Source organism: Saccopteryx bilineata, chromosome 9, assembly GCF_036850765.1.
Source record: "Saccopteryx bilineata isolate mSacBil1 chromosome 9, mSacBil1_pri_phased_curated, whole genome shotgun sequence".
In the NCBI taxonomy this organism is placed as follows: domain Eukaryota; kingdom Metazoa; phylum Chordata; class Mammalia; order Chiroptera; family Emballonuridae; genus Saccopteryx; species Saccopteryx bilineata.
The window spans coordinates 91132298-91155750 of record NC_089498.1 but is presented as its reverse complement, the minus strand read 5'-3'; the positions used below and the strand labels follow the sequence as shown (position 1 = coordinate 91155750).

The 23453-nt window shown below is 40.2% G+C and overlaps 1 pseudogene; it reads right to left on the bottom strand.

Moving 5' to 3' along the window:
* Window positions 1–499: 499 nt before the first annotated feature.
* The window catches only part of LOC136313669 (mpv17-like protein 2), a 62131-nt pseudogene continuing 39177 nt past the window's right edge, over window positions 500–23453 (bottom strand).

The window sequence follows — 23453 nt, the reverse complement described above, 5'->3', positions numbered from 1 at the left end:
CAGAACATAGAACCCGTGCTGCCTGGCCCCACCTAAGGCTCCAGATCCTGGGGGCCAGTCCCAGGCTCAGCTCTGCTCAGAGCAAATAGGCAATGTCCACGCCTGTGTTCCAGGGCTCAGAGCCCAGCTCACAGCCGTGTGGAGGGGTTGAGGCTCAGGACTTGTGGGTGGCTTGGGCCTAGTGTTGAGGATGGGACAGCCTGGTCCCAGAGGTTCCGAGTGAGGAGACCTGGGGGATGACTGTCAGTCTTCTTGGTCTGTTGCAATGGGGAAACTAAGGCCTGGTATTGGCCTTGGAAGTAGCAGCTCAGCCAGATGCCCAGGAGTGGTGGTGGGACTAGAACTTGGCCCAGGCCCCTGGCCTGCTGCCCACTCTCCCTCCCTCCAGGGTGGGTTGTTAGCTGGAAGTCATCTTGTCCTGTCTGCCATCTACTGAGGGAATGGGACAGCTCAGGCTGCATAGGACCACTCACGTGAGGGTTGTCAGGGGGTCTGGAATTCAGTACTGGAGGTAGGACAGGTATGTGCCCCAGCCCAGTGTCAGACTATTGATGTAAGTGACTTGGAACTGGGGGGTGGGGTTACAAAGGGGAAGGTCATCAGCTGTGCAGCAGGCCACACCAATCACCTTTGTTGAATTCCTGGAATTTGTCCCTCAGCTAGTGGTAGCTCTTTTCCAGGCTCTAGGCTGCCATGACTCAAGAAGTACCAGACACCAGCACTGAAGAGGCCACCAGTTGTCAATGAGGACTTTCCTGAGAACGTTTGGATGCAGGGAGCAGGCAGTCCAGCCAGAGGTAGCAGTAGTGTAGGAAGGGGCCCATGCTGCCGTCCATTAGCAAACATACTCACTGAGCGCAGTGGGTCAAACTTCTGGCCCAGCCAGACTCACATCTCCCAGGACTGACACACCAGTCCCAATTGCCATGAGAATACCACAACCCAACATGTTAGTAATGAGCAGCGCACGGCCTTGGACCATGGGCTGGCCTACTGCCCATAGGCTATCATGTGTGGGAAAAAGACTATTTTTTTAACCCTTGCCTTAAATGACATATTAATTCACAGCTAAAATGACACTCGAGGACTATCAACCTGATTAGAAATATTGCAATATTCATCTCTTGTTTCTGTAGCTGTCCCTCTTCTGCTAAATAACTTTAAAAAAAAAACACAGAAGCAAATAACATAAAACCTGGGTGTTAGTCTGTTTGATCATAAAATCATGATTCTAAATGGTCCTGTTAGGTTGGAAAATTGTCTGAAGCCAAGATGAAATAGAATATATTCACTGAGAACCTTTCACTAGTTGACAGGGACACTTTATCTTTCACCATTTTTTTCACAATCTGCTTTATGGCCAGGACAGTAGAGGTTCCTAAAATCTGAAATCTTCTGTTTTCCTTTCTCTTCTATCTGACTATAGATGATCAGGGCCCAGAATTTGTGTACTGTAGCCACACTGGCCATCTGGCTGTGTGTGTGTGTGTGTGTGTGTGTGTGTGTACACCTGTGTGTTCTAGCTTCTTTACTTTTAAATTATGAGTGAGATAAGTCAGGCTTATACTATTTCCTGGTATCTTCCATACATGAGGGGGAAAGCTGAGGTCACCCTTCAGCATGGGAGAACCAAAATGAGTTCTCTACTCTGGTTTAGATCAAAGACGTCTGTGTTTTGTCAATCTTGGGACACATGCCCAACATTAATAAAGTATTTTCATTTTTGTATTCATCTCTTTTTGTCTACAAACCATTGGACAGAACCTTGGAAAGGAAAAGGGGTAAGTCTTAGGCCTCGATTCCCAGTAGGTCCAGATGGAACACAAGCCCAGAGTGTGACGTAGTTGCTGGGAAAACTGATGTTATTTTAGGTGGCATTGCTAGAATTGTGCAGAGTCCAGAAAAAAGCAGTGATAACCTTTCATTTGGCAATGATCAGATGATAGAAAAATAATGCTTGCTTTGGAGCTCCACACTAAAAGAGGTGATACAAAGAGTGTTGATTGAGATAATAAGCAGTTAGAGGTCACATAAGGTCTAGTAAGGAGAACTGAGGCTATGTAACCTAGACTGGAAAGGAACATATTGATGGCCTTGGGCATTTGAAGGGTCATGTGAGAGTGGGTGTGGACAAAGCCAGCTCCACTTATGGGTAGAGAGCTAGACCTGAGAACCGGCTGTGGCAGGAAGATAGTTTTAGAGCAAAGAAGAGTTTTCCGACTGAGCTGTTTTAGCTAAAGCATGGTGTTCTCTGGCTCACGAGGTAGTGACACTATCATTGGAAGTGACCAGAAAGAGGCTTAACAGTCATTTTTCAAGGTTGAAACTAAGAATCCTAACTCAGAATAAACTGAACTAGTAGCCTCCAGATGCCTTTCTTACCAGGATTCTGTACTCTCAGGAGATAGAAGCTCATAGGTTAGCCAGATGGACTTGATCTAACAAAGAGAGCTTTGATCTGTATGGTCAATGTATGTAATTAGTATCCACCAATATTTAGTTCTCCTCTACTTTTGGTTACACAGAAGATTATAAATTCTATCCCTTGGCGTTAGGTATGGCCATGTAAACATGTCACTTCTGAGCCAAAGTGATTAGCCGCAGAGGCTTGACTTTCTTGATTTTTCATCTGCAACAGTGAGAAGTGTTGAGATGGTGAGGCCAAAAAATGAAAACCATTTGAATGGCTAAATATAAAGATGAGCTGTCCTGAAGCGTCACTTAGATCTACAGCAGGCTTCTTGAGAGCAAGAGATTGACTTTTTGTGGTAAGCCACCGAGAAACGGAAGTTGTCATGGCAGCAATATTTCACCTATATATTTTGGAACAGAGGGTGTGTGAGTTTTGGATAGGAAAGAAACTGGAGAACCTGGTGAGATAAGTAAAGGGAGAGCTATGAATCAGATCTCCTGGAGCTGTAAATATTCACAGAACATGGAAGTGTTAAGCGCATTTCTAAAGTTCCCTCTGGGGCCCTGAATAGGTGCCCTTCACTGTTAAATGAGAAATATCTAACATGAACTATTTAAAACCAATAAGGCTCTGGATCATGAAAGGAAGTTGGGTGAGGCTTCTGGAGTTCCCACCTTTGTGGGGAAGATACTCCTTTTGTGGGGAAAAAGCAACACCACTGTGTCAGCAGACAAATCCCATCTGGGTCTCTGCAGAATCTGCTGATAATGATAAACTGGTTCCTTCTAAAGACTGCTTCTTTTATACATGTAGAAACTGAGGTCTCCCAGGTTTGAGTGAGCTTGTAACTGCGTCTCTTGGTCTTCTGTCTCCTCACCAAGCTAGGCCAAGGCGATTGCACAATGGACTCATTTTTTCAAAGGAGAATCAAACAACACTCCCAGACACCTTGTCAACAGCCCTGGGCTGGAGAGGAAAGGCTGCACTCCTCACAGAAGCTCGATTTACAGCAGGGCTCACCCTTTGCCCCAAGGCAGCTTTGATCACCGTGAAGTTTCCACAAACACAGAATGAATGAGGAAGAAGATGGCTGTGTTTTTAACTTGATCTACACTGATGAAAACTAAGGAATACGCAGTCTTCAGCACAAATATTTTCCCAAATGACTGTCAGCTTTTCCTTTAAAGTAGAGGCTTAAAATAGTTATATATTTTGTTTGCTTTTTATCATTTCTGATATCATATTAAGATTTAATGAGGACAGTCACTTTGACCGACTTAGTTCAGCAGAGAACAAGTCCAGAAAGCAGGCTGCCTGCCTTCAAAACTCAGTTATCTGCTTTCAACTTTTTTGGCTGTGTGGCTTTGGGCAAATTACTTAACCAATATGTGCTTCAGTTTTCTCATCAGTTCAGTGGGTTTTGTAATAGTATCTACCTTGTAAAGTTATTGTGGGATAAAATGTGTTAATATATGTAAAGCGATTGGAAAAGTGCTTGGCATGTGGTGAGTATTCAAGAAGTAGTATTTATGTTTTGCTAAGTTCTTGACTGGCAGCCAACCAAATTCCAAAAACTGTGAACAGTCTCTGTGTGCTCAAGTCTAGGGGGCTTTTAAAATAAGGTAATTCATAGCTTCCCCCTAACAGCCCTGAAAGTTATTCAGAAAGAAAAAATTAAACTAAGCAACAATCCAAAGATTATGAGTAAGAATAAGTTAGGAATGAGCAAGAGATCTCACTTAAAACTAAAGAATAATGAGAAATAGACAGGAAACTAACAGCATATACTACAACCGTGGTATCACATGATCACCTCTAATTATAGGGATGCTGGGAAAAAATTGTTTTCAATGGCTACTGAGATGAAAGCAAACATTTGCAAGGTTTTCTGGAAAGTTATGCTTTCCTGCTCAAGAGCTGTACCTTCTTCTTCATTTCATCTTCCTCCTCTTTCTCAGAAAACAAGATTATCTGTTTCCAACTAAGAAAGATGACAAGAACTTCAGACTCCTCATTCCTGACAGTCTTAAGCCTCTGAACCACAACAGGTGAGTGAGAAAAACACAAAACAAAACTGTAATATTTTATGCTACTATTGAGTGGGCTTTCCTATTTGTGAAAAAAAAGCAAACTTTAATACCGTAACTGTGACTTCTGTGCAAATGGACAAATGTATCAAAAATGAAAAAAAAAGGGAGAGAGAGAAAAGAGGCTCATGAGAACTATAGCGTAGTCAATGATCTACCAATTTCTTACTTCCACCTATTTTTAATTTTAATTTTTTAATTTATTGATTTTAAACAGAAAGGAAAGGAGTGAGAGAGAGAGAGAAACATTGATTTGTTGTTACACCTACTCATGCATTCATTGGTGGATTCTTGTAGGTGCCCTGACTGGGGATCAAAACCACAACCATAACCCTGGCCGGTTGGCTCAGTGGTAGAGCATCGGCCTGGCATGCAGGAGTCCTGGGTTCTATTCCTGGCCAGGGCATACAGGAGAAGCACCCATCTGCTTCTCCATCCCTCCTCCTCTCTTTCCTCTCTGTCTCTCTCTTCCCCTCCCGCAGCCAAGGCTCCACTGGAGCAAAGTTGGCCCAGGTGCTGAGGATGGCTCTATGGCCTCTGCCTCAGGCGCTAGAATGGCTCTGGTTGCAACAGAGTGGTGCCCCAGATGGGCAGAGCATCACCCCCTGGTGGGCATGCCGGGTGGATCCCGGTCAAGTGCATGCAGGAGTCTGTCTGACTGCCTCCCCGTTTCCAACTTCAGAAAAATACAAAAAAAAAGAAATTGAATACCCCCCCACACACACACAACCATAGAGTATCAGGATGATGCTCTAATCATCTGGGATACCTGACCAGGGCCCACCATCTTATTAAAAAATATTTTCATGGCATGGAACCTGAAAATAGTGTAGAATTTAGGCATGGACAAGCCAATATTAAATGATAGTGTTGATACCTCTATCTGTTCCCTCAGAAGCCAAAAAATAAAGGATTTAAAGATAGATGGATAATTAAAAGCTAATTAAGAAGCAACAAAAACTGAAAAAAATATATATATACTTAAAGCAAAAAGAAGGTACCATGAAAAGAGAAAGCAAAAGACTTAGAGATTACAGATATCATCGCCAGGTTAACAGATTTGTTAGGCTTCCTAGAAAATAAGGAGGGAAAATATCACAGAATATAAAGTAAAAGAAAAAGATATATATATCTTCTCAAAAATTTGAAAAACAGAAATTTCAGAAAGGGATGATGGAGAAGATTAAGGAAAGAAAATTACCAAAGTAATAATATACAAGAATGTATTTCAAGAGGAAACAATGAACAAGAACAGAGACTAACAGCAGTTCTTTTTCTTGTACCTTCATGTCTAAAGCTAAAAAGAAAGTGATAGAGCTAATATACTCATAATTAGTCTGAAACATAAACTTACATAACCCCTTTGAAGATCATTTGACATTAAGGACCACAATAAAAGTAATTTTTATTAACTCAGATATCCCATGTGTAGAAATTTGTCTGAAAAAAATACTTCCAAAATCAGAAAATCTGCATATGCAAAAATGCTCTTTATAATACTAATATAATAATTAAAAGTTGAAAATAATTTTGAAATGTTTATTAATTAAGAAATGGGAAAGGAACTCAAAAGAAAATAATGCAAGTAGTCAATAAACAAATTATGTTATAAAAGAAAGTACAGTAACAACTTAACTGTTTTGTCCAGCAAATTGACAAAATTTTAAAAAAGTAATGTCCAATGTTGTCTAAGATGTGGGTAAACACAACTTCATTCTCTAATGGTAAGAGTGAGGACTGATACAACATTTCTAAAGGCTATTTTATTTTTAAAAATTTAGATTAAAATACATTCTTTTTGACTTGGCAATTCTACTTCTGAATATTTTACATTAGGAAATAATTCATTGATTGATCATATAAATGTGTACACATGAAGAATTTTATTAAATGACATTTATAATGTGAAAATGCTACAAATGATGCATGTCCTTCAGCAAAGAACTGAAGCACTAGGGAGAGACATGGTCTACCATGGCAGCATGTGGGCACCATGCAGGTCTAAATAGATGAGTGCAAGGTCAAACTTTATGAAGTTCAGAATTCAAGTGATGAATGGTATGCCTTGTATGATCCTACTTTGGTGAGTATATCTCCTATTGAAAATGTAAATATAAATATTGAAAATGTTTGGAATTCTATGTACCTTAATTGGAAGGAATGCTATCACAAACTTCTTACATTTTGAGGAATTCTTTTTCTTTTTAACTTTCAGAATTGCTAAACATCTTCTTTACAACTCATTACCATTTTAATCATTTAAAAATACACACAGCCATTTTTCTGGGGGTAGAGAAAGAAAATAAAGAATGCCTGCCCTCTGCTCCCAGCCTCAGTGGCACAGAGAGCAGAGAACAAAGTCTTCCCTTCAGGTGGGTGCGCATGTTTTAAAGCCGTGAGACTGGATGCCAACCAAGCACCTTATTAATGCCAAATCAAAATGGGTCATCTGGAGCCCATGTCGTCACTTTTGAAAGGTTTCCTCTTGTGTACATTTAGGTAATAGCCTTGTGTAGGTTCAACTATTCATTTACTTAGAGGCACTTCTCACAACTAGTTTATCTTGGAGTGTTCATCAGGAAGTCACATAATTTAAAGTGATACATCCTTTGCTAAACTTTGCTGAGGCTTTTATTACTAACATGAATATTTGGCCACACCTAGTTTAGGTTTTCCATCCTATAACATAAAAACCTTGGGCCTTGAATATACTCCATTGATAAAGTAAACTTCAATTTGTCTTCATTTCTTTTTCTTTTTTTAAAATTCATTTCAGAGGAAGGGTGAGAGAAAGAGAAAGAGAGAGACAGAAACATCAATCTGTCTCTGTATGTTCACTGACTGGGGATGGAATCAGCAACCTCTGTGCTTTGGGATGATCCTCTAACCCAGTGGTCACCAACCCCTGGGCCACAGACCGGTAACGGTTCGTGGGCCATTTGGTACCGGTCAACAGAGAAAGAATAAATAACTTACATTATTTCCATTTTATTTATATTTAAGTCTGAACGATGTTTTATTTTTTAAAAATGACCAGATTCCCTCTGTTATATCTGTCTAAGACTCACTCTTGACGCTTGTCTCATAAGTTCGACAATTATATTTAAAAACACCACAGTTTTTATGCTGGTCGCATAATTTTATTTTGTGCATTTATCCGTCCCACCCTAAAGGCCGGTCCATGAAAATATTTTCAGACATTAACCCGGTTTGTGGCCCAAAAAAGGTTGAGAACCACTGCTCTAACCAGCTGAGCTATCCAGCCAGGGGCTGTCTTCATTTCTTAACTCTCCAAATATTCTTTTACTTTGCTTTGTGCCTGACCCTGTTAGTAAATGAAGATATCATGGCATTTTGGGTTGAATTATGTTCCCCCATCATTTGCATACTGAAGTCCTAACCTTCAGTGCTTTGGAATGTGACTTTATTTGGAAATAGGGGTTTTATAGGGGTAATTAACATAAGGAGAGGCCATTAGAATGGGTCATTAATCCAATGTGACTCATGTCCTAATCAAGGGGACATTTGGAGACAAAGACATGCATAGAAGTAAAATGCCTTGTGAGCATGAAGATGGCCATCTAAAATCTGAGAAGAGACCTGGAACACATCCCACCAACACCTTGACTTCTGACTTTTCTCCTCCAGACTGTGCAAGAATACATTTCTGTTCAAGCCACTCAGTTTGTGGTGCTTTGTTAAGGCTGCCCCAGCAAGCCAAGACACCAGGGGTCAGGTTTGGGCCTTACCCTCAGGAAGCTTCATGTGTAGGGAGGGAGAATAGCAACCAAATCTACACATGAAGAAACATGGCATGAAGTAGGACAGGCAGGATGACCCACTCCACAGGCAGTTATCATGGTCAAACATCTGTGTGTCTCTCCAGAGGACTGAATCCGGGTTTCAAAAAAGTGTTTCTATGCGCCACTTTTTAACTAAAAGGCAAAAAAGACCAGCTTCACTGTAGGTGTCAGAGAGTAAAACCTTAAAAGCATCATCACTTCTCACTTAAAAATTAAGTTGAGGAAAATATTATTCCTTGAGGACTGGGTGAAGGGTAAGCCAGAGCAGCATGGAGCTGCTGGAGCAGGCAGTTAGTAGGCATGAACAGAGCAGGAACAGTAGGCCAGGTACAGAGTCTCTAGGGCAGAAAGAAAGTTCAGGGTGCCTAGCAATAGGCAAAACTAGAGAAAACAACTAATTACAGGTTAAGACCTCGCCCCCAGGGTGACATTTTTTTTTCCAATAGCCTGTGGTTAGTCATGAAGATTAGATATCTTTAGAGGAGGAACAAGGGACCAGAGAATCACCTAATATGACCCCCATACAAGGACAGGGGATGACAGGACAGGCCCTGATAGGTCAGTTTAAAGAAGGAGGTAGTTAGTCCCTCCTGGGGCTAAAAGGAGTTGTTGTCAACACCCCAGGGGCAGCTCTTTGCTTCATTTGCTGGATTCTTTCTTTCAAGTGTACTTTCACTTTGCTTGCTGAATAAATTTTTTCTTGCACTAGAGTCCTTGGCTCTGAATTCTTTCTCAGCTGAACTCAAGACTCGAGGTCCTGCATCACCACCAACAGCACAAGTCTGTTGTGTTCCCTTCCCAGACGTTCCTTTCACACACCTGTGCTTCATGGTTAAAGCCCAGTGTTGGGCGGATAAAATGTATTATGCTCACTTTGTTAAAGATGCCGTCGCCCAGGTGATATTAATGTGTGTTGGGGGCAGGCAGGATCATTGTAGCCTAGGGCTTGGTTGTGGGATTAAGCCTCTCCCACCCGTTTTGATGTGGGGTGGTACAATCCAATCATGCCTCAGAGAAGTGACTTCGTATTAGAGACTTCCCTATTTTGTATATTGGATTAAGGGTTTGGATTTCTACACTATAAAATGGGGACGGAGCGGGAGCTTGCGCTCTTGGTTCCTGAGATTATCTTCAGAGGAGAGAGCAGAGCAGAGAGCAGAAGGAGGCCGCGTGGAGTAGGCCAGGAGAAGCAGCCAAGATGGCGAGTGTTGAGTGAGAGGCCAGTTTGTGTAGAGTTTGTATCTGGGATAAGGAAGGAGATGGGGAACTGAGGAGAATAAGGCTGGTGAGCTAGAAACCTTTGATTCTAGGAAACTCGGATAAATCAGTAGCTTTGTGAGCACTGAATGTGATTGGGTTTTGGAGCCCAGTGTGTGTTTTTACTTGCCCGCCGGGTGCAAGCTAGGATTAAAGATAAAGGCCCATCAGTTCTTGGCTCCGTTGTTTCTTTACCGACTGTCCGAATCCAATGTGAACCTGCATGGGCCAGGCTGCTTTGATAGTGGCCCTGGCCCTGGCCATGGCTCCTGGCTTTACACTCAGTAAAGCAAACCCAAAGGTGGCCTGGATGTTGCCCACTTGCTCACCCTCTGAGGGTGCTGGTAAAGTATGCTGCCCCATCCCATGCACAGGGAGTGCCAGGTTAGAGGCCACTGGCACATGAGTTTCAAATCTCAGGAGCAGAAATGAAAGCATTCTTCTTGGGTAGCTGTCATGGTTTGTCTTTATTAAGGACAATGTAAATAATGGCATGTGATCATGTTCTCCCCTTCCTATGGGCCATTTAGAATGCCAGAAACCCTTTTTAGACCACTCAAAAATGTGTGGGACCTTGAAGTGCATTTCCATGCTTCATTTTATTATTTCTACAATTTTTATCCTATACCGACTTCTATTTCAACCCACATCAATAAGTGTTTATGTGAATGTAAAGCCAGTAGCCAGGGCCAGGGCCACCACAGCTGCCCGGCCCATGCAGGTTCGCATTGGATTCAGACAGTCAGTAAAGAAACAACGGAGCCAAGAACTGGTGGGCCATTAGCTTTAATCCTAGCTTGCACCCGGCGGGCAAGCAAAAACACACACTGGGCTCCAAAACCCATTCACATTCAGTGCTCACAAAGCTACTGACTTATCTGAGTTTCCTAGAATCAAAGGTTCCTAGCTCACCAGACTTATTCACCTCTGTTCCCCATCTCCTTCCTTCTCCCTGCACAAACTCTGTACAAACTGACTTCTCACTCAATGCTCCGCCATCTTGGCTGCTTCTCCTGGCCTCCTCCACGTGGCCTTTCTCTGCTCTCTCCTCTAATGCTAATCTCAGGAACCAAGAGAGCAAGATCCCGTTCTGCCCCTATTTTATAATGCAGAAATCAAAAACTTTAATCCAATATACAAAATAGGGAAGTCTCTAATACAAACTCACTTCTCTAAGTCATGATGGGATTGTACCACCCCACATCAAAAAGGGTTGGAAAGGCTTAGTCCCAAAACCAAGCCCCAGGCTACAAAGATCCTCCCTGCCCACAGCCCACAGAGACACACATTAATATCACCTGGGCAACGGCTTTCACGTGGGCAGCGCCATCTTTAACAAAATGAGCATAACACATTTTATCTGCCCAACAGTGAAGAAGGGCATGGATGTGTCTTCATGTGAAAGGGGTCATGGATGTTTATTTTTCAAGTTAAGAGAAACGTGATTCGCAACCACTCAAAGATATTTGTTTAGTTATTTAAAATGATACAACACCATGGATAAATATTTACACTTCTTTATATTTAATATTTTGTTCATTTTATTTGATGTTAAGGAAAGCCCAGGGTGTGCTTCTCTTCCCAGCTATGTTCTTTAGCTTCTGATGTGAAACAAACCAGGGACAGCTCCAGGACCGACCCCCTTCCCCTGAGATCGACTCTAGAGCCACCGCAGGAAGCAGAACCAGGCTGCAAGGTCAGAGCAGCAGTATCCAGCACAATGTAGTCACCGTTCTCCTACAAACCTCATCTCATTATAAAAGCAGATGCTTCACAGCTCAGGATCGCAGCATCTAAGTCAGGTCCAGGGACTTGCAAACTAAAAGGTACAACAATGTGAAAGAGGGGCAGGATAACTGCAGTAGACACTTCCACGAAACAGGGGATGAAAACAAGGCACCTGGTAACCACTGGTGTCCTGCTGGGCTCCTGCAGACTCCTGCTGTGAGGCCAGCACAGTCCCCAGAAGTGCCTCCCAGTCCACTGTTCCAACAAGCTCTCATATTCACTCTCTTGGACACCCTTCCTTTTGTGTTCACAGCTGAGTAGCTTTCTCAGCCTGAATCTTGTCCATACATATTTGGGAACCCTTTTGGGTGGTCAAGTTTTACTATCTCAGTCTCTGTTATAACTGTGTGGTTATTTAGATCCCTTGAATGAAGCTCCTCACTAAACAAACAAAACAACAGCTGTAAGAAACGGTTTCTCAAATGGAAGGCTGAGCTAACACAGAAGTTAGAAATTCACAGAATAATTTGGAAGTACTAGGGGCTAATCCAGGTTTTGTAAAATATTAAACTTATAAAACTTGGAGGACCTCTTTAAGAAAAAGAATACTAAACTTAAAAAAAATGAGATTTAGCTTTTAGGAAAGAACTCATGCAAATGAAGAGTTTTAAGTGTATCCTTTGAGATGGCAGTGAAGATATTGAGAAACTGTAGATATTCTTAAATATGCATATTGGAATAGCTAAGATAACTATTAATAGAACAGACATAAAGTGTATATTTGTAAGAGAAATAGAGGGAAAATAATGGAATTGGATTTTAAGGCACTTTGTCCAAATTAAGGCATAAAAGAAGATAACAAAGAAAGAATGAAATAGTAAAAATTGCATAGTAATATTGTGGCCAAAAATCTTAATCACACTACAGTTGACCTTTAAATGACACAAATTTTGAGCAATATTAATCAAGAAGAAGAGGAAAAGCACAAAAAGTGGGAATTGAAAGGAATATAAATATAAATAAATATAATAATAATATTGTAGAACTTAAATTAATAACAAAGAAATACATAAATACAACAAATGATATAGGTACATATGTATAAAAGTATAATTTATTAAAATTGTTTCAAGAAGAAATAGAAAACATTCCCAGTTGCTAATATTTTCACAAAGGAAATACCAGACCTATGTGCTATTGAAGTTGATTTCTATCAAATATTAAAGAACAAATAATTCTATCTCATACATATTCTTCCAAGGAATAAAAGAAGCAAAGCACATATTAACCCATTTTATGAGGTCATCTTATGCCTGGCACTAAGACTAAACAAGAAACCTCAAGAAAATAAAACTATACTTCAATTTCCTTTGAAAATTGGAATATAAAATCCTAAACAAAATACTATAAAAAAGTCAAAATACTTTAAAGTAAATGTGCAAAGAACATGAGTCATGTCTACTTTGAGATCTTCCCAGGAATACAAAAGCAAAAGGAAAAGAAAACATCACAGACATGAACAACAGTGTGGAGATCACTGGAGTGGGGCTAGAGGAGGAAAATGGTATAGGGAGCATAAATGGTGATGGATGAAAACTTGACTTGGGGGTGGTGGACACACAATATGGTGTACAGAGATGGGTTGTAGAATTGGTCACCTGAAACCTGTATAATTATGTTAACTACTGTCACACTAATAAACAAAAAATAAATAAATAAGATCAATTAATACACTGTCAGCAACTTAAGAAAGCAAGACCAAATATTTGTGTTTATAGATACAAAAATCTGTCTGATAAATTTTAATATTTATGCATGACTTAAAAACAAGACAAAACTATACACAAGAGTAAAACAGCAAAGGCTGAGAGGAACATCCTTAACTTGACAAAGGGCCTCAACAAAGCCTACAGCAAATTATACATCAAGATGTTTAAGGTTGACCTTAAAATCAGAGAAATTACAAGAATGCCTGATTTCACCTTTTCTGTTCAATAATGTATTAAAGAGCTTAGCCAGTGCAATAACAGGGGGAAAAGTAAATAAAAATGGAAGAGATTGAAAAGCCACAATCAACACTGTCATTATTTGTGGAAGTTAAGACTTTCCACATAGAACACCCAAAAAAACCTAGAACTATATTATTAAATTTAATAGAAAAATATACTACCACGTTTGTTGGAATAAAAAAAATCAATATACAAGCCAATTGCATTTCTAAACACCAGCAATATGAAATTGTAAAATATAGTTTAAAAAAGACTACACTAAAAAGTATACAAAAGATGGTAAAGACAATATTTAGGGTGCCCACTTGCTTGAAGGATTAGTTGAAGTGCAATTGAGGAGAGGCACACAGGGCCTTTCTAATTCATGGGTAAGGGTTTGCTTCTTAAACTGGATGGTAGATTTTATTTATTTTTTGTTTCAACTGTACAGATACTCTTTTATGCATGACTTACTTTTGCAATTAATTATTTTTATTATTAAAATAAAGCAGAGGCATACAACTATATGGCAGTCATTGTCAAGATTGTACATGGAAAATGATGAAACTGGGGAAATTTAAGTTGGAAAAAGATATTGAGGCTCCCTGGATCTCAAATGCCAAGTTAAAGAATTTCTATTTTGTTCCAAAGAAATAGCTGTATAGTCTGTCAAGACACAATAAATGTATATACAAGCCAATAGTTGACTAAATTATACCAATGTTTTAGGAAGCTAAGTGACAAAATACTGGGATAGTCATTCTGGAATTTTAGGAATGGCTTTCTATGCCTCTTGATGTACTTTGGTTATTTTCTAGAAGTTAAAGCCTATTCTCCTCAGCTTCCCTGAGCTTTTCAGTGAGAAGGGTCAGGGTGATACTCAGTTACAAGATGTTCTGTCACAGTCACCTTAGCCAGAACTCCTCTTTGTCCAGTTGCAAAAGGCTCGTAAGATGAGGTGCCTTGCAGGGTCATACATGCACTACCAGCCTCTAGCCTGCAGGGACTGACCTCCATGCCAGCCCCAAATACAAATAAGGTTTGACTTCTTCTGGATTCATTCTCCGCTTGTCTCTCTGTCTTTGCTTCTGCCCAGAGTTTGATCTCCTTGGGGGCTCATTCTCTCTGTCCTGCACTTGCTTTCTGAATGGGGACAGATTTGGTCCCCCTATTTTGATCCTCATCACTATTATTATGCACTGACCTTGTCACTCTCGTTTCCAGAAAAATTCCAGATTCCCAGGTTCCCAGCTCTGGGCCACAGACATAACCAACCTTCTCTGGCCAGACCCACCCATGGTTTCCGCTTCCCAGGTCATTGAAATAAAAAGGCTTAGGCCCTGATTAGCTTATGTCCTTAGATCAGTGTTGGAATAGATCCTTACAGTATTTGGTCTTGATCATAGTTTGAAAACCTGTAGGTTACAGCCATTAGTGGGTTGTGAAATCATTTTTATGGGTCATATTTACCATTAATTTTTTTCACAAAGTAGAATTAAATAAAAACAGAACAGTAAATATCAAATTGCCTTTCACATGGTAAAGGCATGTACTCTTTTTTATATAACTTATATTTTACTTATCTGTAAGCACTGAGTTTTGGACAAAATTGGGTCTCCCTCAAAATTCCTATGTTGAAATCCATAAAGCTGGTGCTTCAGAATATGACTACATTTTGGAGATAAGATCTTTAAAGGAATGATTAAGTTAAACAAGGCCGTGAGGGTGAGTGTTGGCTGGTCTCTTTATAAGAAGAGGAAACTTGGATGCAAGAAGAGACCCTAAGGACGTGCATAGAGGAAAGACCATGTGAGGACATGGAGAAAGGCAGCCATCTACAAGCCAAGGAGAGAGGCCTCCAGATAAACTAACCCTGCTGACAGTTTGATCTTGGACTTCTAGCCTCTAGAGCAATAAGAAATAGATTTTTGAAGTTAAATCCCCCAGTATCGCATTTTGTTATGGCAGGAGACATAGAATATAATTCATATGGTGGATTCACACAAAAAACGTTAGTCACTGGGCTTAGATTGTCTCAAAGAGCCCTTTAAACTATAAGATTAATGGAAGTTGACAAGAGTAAAAACCTGTTCTCTAGTTTTTAAGGAAGCTTTCTGGAGGTTTTCACTTCCCATCATCATCCCCAAGAATGTGCCTCAACACCATGTTTATAGTCACAGAATATGTCTCTGAGAACTTTGGAATCCTATACCTATGGCTCCCATCATGAAGACAAAAACACTTGAGTATGCAGGAATTAGCTGCAAGAGTCCAGGGAACAGACAGCTGCTTTGCAGCAAAGGGTTAAAAAAAAGAAACGGGACTTTTGAAATGTTCCTTCAGGACCAGGTATGCAGTCTCCTTAACACTGGGTCTCTTGTGTGATGAGATAACTTTAGTGAGGTATAGAGGTTTCTGGATCCTGTTCCATTTCCACCCATGAATTCACTCCTGAGCACCATCCCAATGTCAATGAGGGTGTGTCCTTTTCTAGCAAAGCAGGCCCCATCCTGGCTGGAGCAATAACAGGCTTACCACAACATAGTCCAAAGGTGTCTGTAAACATGGTCCCCAGAGTGCCATTTGATGACAACCTCCTCTTGGCAGGTCTGCATGGAGTATCCAAGTCTTATTCTCATAGTGGTTGTACAGCCTCCCAGGCCTGCTGCTAAAAAGATTTCTGTCTCCAAAAATAATCTCTAAATGATGATTAACACGACCCTGCCATAATTCATCCTCTCCAAAGAAGTGAAAGGAGGCTAATGCCCAGCTTCTGGCATGACCATAGAGTGAGTCTTGGAAGAGGAGGTGGCCGTGACTTCAGCCTTTGGCAGGAGGCTGTGGACTGGAGGGGAAGCCAGGCCAGCAGCAGGAGCCCTGGGCACAGGATGCCTGGCATGAGCATTGCCTTCTGGCCAGGGCCAAGGAACAGTGTGAAGTTCCTCCACCATTATTCCCAGAGCTTTGGGAGTCTGTCACCTGACCTGACCATACCACCATGCCTGGGTGTAACTGAGATTTCACTTTTCCAAAAGTTCTTGATAGAAATTTGAGCATCAGGCAACAGTGGTCTGGTTGTTGGACTTGATCCCTAATTATGAGAACATTTCTCCATGTACCATTGGGCCTCCTGTTGACCTGAGGTAGAGACCAAAGATCCCTGCAAATCATTCCATTCTAGATATGGTTTTATTCAAAGCTGATTTATAAGACCAGAGACTCATCACTTGCATCAAGGGAGGGATTCCTTGGGCCTCTGCATGCAAACTTTCTTTACATACTCCCCACCACCACCACCACCTCCACCCCCACCACCACTCATCAGGGCTCTGGTTAATCTGGAACATTTTCAGGCTGAGAAGAGAAGAAGGATGGAGTCTCCAATGAAACAGGAGGAGCTTATTTAGCATGACCAATTGTGTGACTCATCTTCACAACAGCCCTGTGAGTGACAATCATAGTACTTGCTTTGCATATGAAGAGACTAAGTCCTATAAGTTTAATAACTTGCCATAGATCACCAAGCTCAGGAAGGGAATTCAAACACAGTTGACTTGCTGGTTGGGATCTATGGTCTTCATACTTTCCTCCACACCAAAGCAGGAAAACATATTATATGTGGTCTCAAGAGATACAAGTAGGAATGAAGAGGACACCCAAGGATGACAGAATTTGATGGAAAGTCTTCAGAGGCTTCCCCAAAGCATTGAGGGTGACACTAAAGGGCAGGCCCTGGAGATGGTTCATGGCCAACCCCAGGTTGTGTGGTCAGTTCTGCCCTTTGAAGTTGCTTTTATTTATTAGTTTTGGAGACGCTGGCCCTCCAGGGAGACACAGTCATGTGGCAAAAAGCTCAGGGGCTGGGGTCAGGCTTAACCTCACAGTTTACTGGCCAGGGAGACTCTTGGGCAAGTCACTGGCCCTCTCAGTACCGGTGTCCTCATTTGGAAAATGAAAATGACACCATCTCTCACCATTCCTGAGAAGATTCAGCCCTGTGCTGGGCACCTCTCCTCCCTTACACCACATGAGAGTAGCCGGCATGTGTGCACATACTTCTCACTTATGGTTTGTTATGTGTGGAGGTGCTGAAGTCAAATGGAAAATGTATACTTCTTCCACAGAACTCTCCTTGTTTGAATGAACTGAATCTTTATTTTCCTTTTACAAGCAAAGTGGTTTTCATTAATTTGTGCCAGACCATTTAATATATTCTTAGGTTTCTACAGCGTTCTTGTTTCACTTAATTTTCTGGATTTCCAAGAAAGTTTAAAATTTGGTTTGGTGAAAGACTGTGAAGGGCCTGAGAGAAATAAAAAAAAGTGGAAAGCAATTTCTTTGCAATAAGACTTTAGTTTAAAAAGTGTCACAATCATATGCTGAGGTTTTTGTTAAATATCTAGATCTTGTTTCTTGCTGAACAAAGTAAGATTGGTAAGATCAAGCCAACAACATAAGGCATACTGTTCTGTTTGTTTTAATGCAGATCATTAATCAGTCATTAAATCCCTGGTCAGTGAGTCAAAGATGTTTTGAAGAAATATTCAGCCCTGGCCGGTTGTCTCAGTGGTAGAGCATCAACTCAGCATGTAGATGTACTGGGTTCAATTCCTGGTCAGGGCACACAGGAGAAGAGCCCATCTGCTTCTTCCCCCTTCCTCCTCTCACTTCTCTCTCTCCTCTCTCTCACTCTCCCTTTCTCTCTCTCTCTCTCTCCCTCTCTTCCCCTCCTGCAGACATGGCTCAATTGGAGCAAGTTGGCCCCTGGTGCTGAGGATAGCTCCATGGCCTTTGCCTCAAGCACTAAAAAGAGCCTGGTTGCTGAGTAACAGAGCCAAGTTGGCCCCAGATGGTCAGAACATTGCTCCCTATTGGGCTTGCCAGGTGCATCCTGGTCAGGGTACATGTGGGAATCTGTCTATCTGTCTCCCCTCCTCTCACTAAATTAAGGGATGAAAAAAGAAATATTCACTGTAAGCAGCCTAAAAGCTACCTGGGAATGCTGCAAGATCTCCATAGAGAACCAAGCCCACTCAGCTGGATTGTTCCTCCTGTCTTACAGCTGGAAACATGGAAGCATAGCAATTTGCCTGAGTTCCCAGAGCAAGTGAGAAGAATCTGATTGACCTAGAAGATTCCAAAAGCTTTCATTGAAGTTGTGGGTGTGAGGGGATAAAAAGGGGAAGAGAAAGCAAGAGGAAAAAAATGAGAAAGGGGAAGAAAGTAAGAGAAATAGAAGGATAGAAGGGGAAGGGAAGGAGAAAGGAAGAGTGAGAGATGGGGAGAAAAAGAGAGAAAGAAAGAATTTGAAGAAGAAAAATAAGAAGAGACCTATGGGGGACCTGAAGATGGCAGGGGAGCAAGCAGATGCACAAACTCCCAAATCTCACCACCAAACTGAAATACAAGTCAATTTAGGAACAATTAGCATGAAAAAACAACTCTGAACTACAAGAACAGCTCTCAAAAACAAAGGAGCAAAGAAGAAGCCACAACAAACCTGGTAGGAAGGGCCTGAATCTCCCCTGTTTACAGGAACGGAGTGAGGGGTGAAGCACTTCAGGGAAAAGAGCAGGAAATACTGCTCACAGCCACTTGCCTGGTGACCAGGGAGTGAGGTGTGTTGAAAGGACAAGCTTATCTTCCAAGTGAAAAGGGAAGAGAGAGGAACAGACCGTGAGGGGCAGAGGAATGCAAGGAACGACCTAAAAATCTGACTCATCTTGTGCTGGAGCCAGCCATAGCTGGGGAAGGACTGATTCTTCCACAAAACAAAAGACTAAATTACTTCTGGATCACAGATCTGCAGACATCTCCCCAGTTCCAATCAGCACAACAAGATACAGCTGAAAACAAGAAGTGGGGAGGAGGGGCAGTAACTCAGGTCTCCATGGAGATCTGAGATACACCTCCCCCTACTGAAGCTGAGAAAATACCCTTGTCCAGAAAGTGTAATTGGTAGAAGAGGCCTTTAGAGTCTCAGGTTATACCCACCTCATTCCTGGATACAGTTTCAAGGAAGCCCCCTGCTGAGATCAGTAAACAAGACTATCACCTGTTAAGAAAACAAACAAATCAAGACTTCAAAGTGGCCCAAATCCTAAAACGGATTACAATAATAGCTGATGCCAACCTAAGAAGACCTAGAAATAACACAATTGAAAACTGGAGGCAGACAACACCAAGCCTAAATTCAATCAGCTCTACAAACAAAACAGCCAAACACACAGACATAATGAGAAGACAGAAAAGTGCAATCCAATGAAACCACAAGAGAAACCTCCAGAAAATGAACTGAGTGATATGGAAATAACCAAACTTCCGGATGTGGAGTTCAAAATAATGATTGTAAGGATGCTTAGGGATCTCAGAACAACAATGGATGGTCATTATGGACACCTAAATAAAGAAATAGCAAGTATAAAAAAGGATATTGAAATATTAAAAAAGAATTAGTCGGAGATAACAAATACAATATCAGAAATGAAGACCACAATGGAAGGAATTAAAAACAGGATGGAAAGAGCTGAGGATCGAATCAGTGAGTTGGAGGACAACTGAAATGAAGGCATGTAAAGCAGAGAGGAAAAAAGAAAAGAGACTCAAAAAGTATGAGGAAACTCTTAGAGATCTCTGTGACAACATGAAGAGAAATAACATCCGCATCATAGGGGTTCCTGAAGAGGAAGAGAAAGAACAAAGGATAGAGACCTTGTTCAATCATATCATAACTGAAAACTTCCCTAAATTAATGCAGCAGAAACTCTCACAAGATCAAGAAGCACAGAGAACTCCATTAAAGAGAAACCCAAAGAAACCTACACCAGCGGTACTCAACCTGTAGGTCACGATCCTGGCAGGGGTCAAATGACCAAAACACAAGTGTCACCTAAAGCCATCAGAAATACATATTTTATTTTAAAATGTATTGTATAATAAATATGTATTTCCCAATGGCTTTAGGCGACACCTGAGTTTTGGTTGTTCGAATCCCGCCTGGGTCGCGATGCACAGGTTGAGAACAGCTGACCTACAGGAAGACACATCATAATTAAAATACCAAAGCTAAGTGATAAAGAGAAAATATTAAAAGCTGCAAGAGAAAAACAAGCTATCACCTACAAAGGAGCCCCCAATAGGATGACATTTGACTCCTCAACAGAAACACTTGAGGCCAGAAGGGAATAGCAAGAAATATTCAAAGTAATGCAGAACAAGAACCTACAACCAAGACTACTCTATCCAGCAAGGCTATCATTTAAAATCGAAGGAGAACTAAAAAGCTTCTCAGACAAAAAAAATAAAACAAACAAACAAAAAAAAACCTCAATAAATTCATTACAACCAAACCAATGCTGCAGGGAATGTTAAGCGGCCTGTTGTAAACAGATCAAAGTTGGAAAAGAATATAGCAAAACAGGAATACAACTTAAAAGAATAAAATGGCAATAAACAACTACATATCAATAATAACCTTAAATGTAAATGGATTAAATAACCCAATCAAAAGACATAGGGTGGCTGCATGGATAAGAAAACAGAACCTGTATATATGCTATCTACAAGAGACACACCTGAAAAAAAAAGATGCACATAGACTGAAGGTAAAAGGATGGAAAAAAACATTTCATGCAAATGAAAATTAAAAAAAAGCTGGGGAAGCAATACTTGTATCAGACAAAATGGACTCTTAAACAAAGGTATAGTAAGAGATAAAGAAGGCCACTACATAATGATAAAGGGAGTAATCCAACAGGAAGATATAACTATTATAAATATCTATGCACCTAATATAGGAGCACCCAAATATATAAAGCAGACTTTGATGGATTTAAAGGGCAGAATCAACAGCAATACTATAATAGTAGGGGATTTCAATACCCCACTAACATCACTAGATAGATCCTCAAGAAAGAAAATTAACAAAGAAACAGCAGACTTATTGAAAACACTACATCAACTCGATTTAATAGATATCTTCAGAACCTTTTACACTAAAGCAGCAGAATATGCATTATTTTCAAGTGCTCATGGTACATTCTCTAGGATAGACCACATGTTAGGGCACAAAAGTGGTCTCAACAAATTTAAGAAGATTGAAATCATATCAAGCACTTTCTCTGATCACAATGGCATGAAACTAGAAATCAACCAAAACAGAGAAGCTCAAAAATTCTCAAACACATGGAAACTAAATGGATGGGTGTTAAATAATGAATGGATTAAGAATGAGATCAAAAAAGAAATAAAAAATTTCCTAGAAACAAATGGCAATAAGCATACAACAATTCAAAATTTATGGGACACAGCAAAAGCAGTACTGAGAGCGAAGTTCATAGCACTAAAGGCACACTTTAAGAAACTTGAGAAAGCTCAAATAAACAACTTGGCCCTGCATCTAAAAAAACTAGAAAAAAAACAGCAAGTAAAGCCCAAATGTAGTAGAAGGAAGAAAATCATAAAGATCAGAGCAGAAATAAATGACATAGAGGCTAAAGAAACAATAAAGAGGATCAATGAAACTAGGAGCTGGTTCTTTGAAAAGGTAAACAAGATCGATAAACCTTTAATTAGACTCACCAAGAAAAAAAGAGAGAGGACTCAAATGAATAAAATTAGAAATGAGAGTGAAGAAATAACAACTGACACAACAGAAATACAAAATATTGTAAAAAAATACTATGAAGAACTTTATGCCAAAGAACTAGACAACCTAGATGAAATGGACAAATTCCTTGAAACATACAATCTTCCAAAAATCATTCTGGAAGAATAAGAAAAACTAAACAGATTAATTACACCAAATGAGATCAAAACAGTTATCAAAAACCTCCCAACAAAGAAAAGTCCAGGGCCTGATGGCTTCACAAGTGAATTCTACCAAATATTCAAAGAAGAACTAACTCCTATCCTTCTTAAGCTATTTCAAAAAATTCAAGAGGAAGGAAGACTTCCAAACTCCTTTTATGAGACGAGTATAATCCTGATTCCAAAACCCAGGCAAAGACATCACAAAGAAAGAAAATGATAGGCCAATATCCCAGATGAATATAGATGCTAAAATCCTCAACAAAATATTAGCAAACCGTATCCAACAATACATGAAATAAATCATACACCATGATGAAGTGGAAATTATTCTGGGGAGGCAAAGCTGGTACAATATTCGCAAATCAATCAATGTGATTCATCACATAAACAAAAGGAAGGAGAAAAACCACATGATAATTTCAATAGATGCAGAAAAAGCATTTGATAAAATCCAGCACCCGTTCATGATCAAAACTCTCAGCAAATTGGGAATATAGGCTTAACATGATAAAAGCCATCTATGACAAACCCACAGCCAACATCATAATCAATGGGCAAAAATTAAAAGCAATCCCCTTAAGATTAGGAACAAGGCAGGGAAGCCCCCCTTTCACCACTCTTATTCAACAGAGACCTGGAAGTCCTAGCCAAAGCAATCAGACAAGAAGAAGAAATAAAAGGCATTCAAGTTGGAAAAGAAGCAGTAAAACTATCATTATTTGCAGATGATATGATATTGTATAGAGAAAACCCTAAAATCTCAGTCAAAAAACTACTGGACCTGATAAATGAATTCAGCAAAGTGGCAGGATATAAAATTAATACTCAGAAATCAGAGGCATTTTTATATACCAACAATGAACAGTTAGAAAAAGAAATTAAGGAAACAATCTCCTTCACTATTACAACCAAAAAAATATAGTACCTGGGAGTAAATTTAACCAAGGAGACTAAAACTTGTACTCGGAAAATAATAAAACATTGATAAAAGAAATCAAGGAAGATACAAGCAAGTGGAAGCATATACCATGCTCATGGTTAGGAAGAATAAACATCCTTAAAATGTCTACATTACCCAAAGCAATTTATAAATTCAATGCAATACCAATTTAAATACCAATGACATACTTCAAAGATATAGATCACATATTCCAAAAATTTATATGGAACCAAAAAAGAACTCGAATAGCCTCAGCAATCTTAAAAAAAAAAAGTAAAGTTGGAAGTATCACACTTCCTGATATCAAGTTATACTACAAGGCCATTGTACTCAAAACAGCCTGGTACTGGCATAAGAACAGGCATATAGATCAATGGAACAGAACAGAGAACCCAGAAATAAACCCACAGCTTTATGGACAACTGA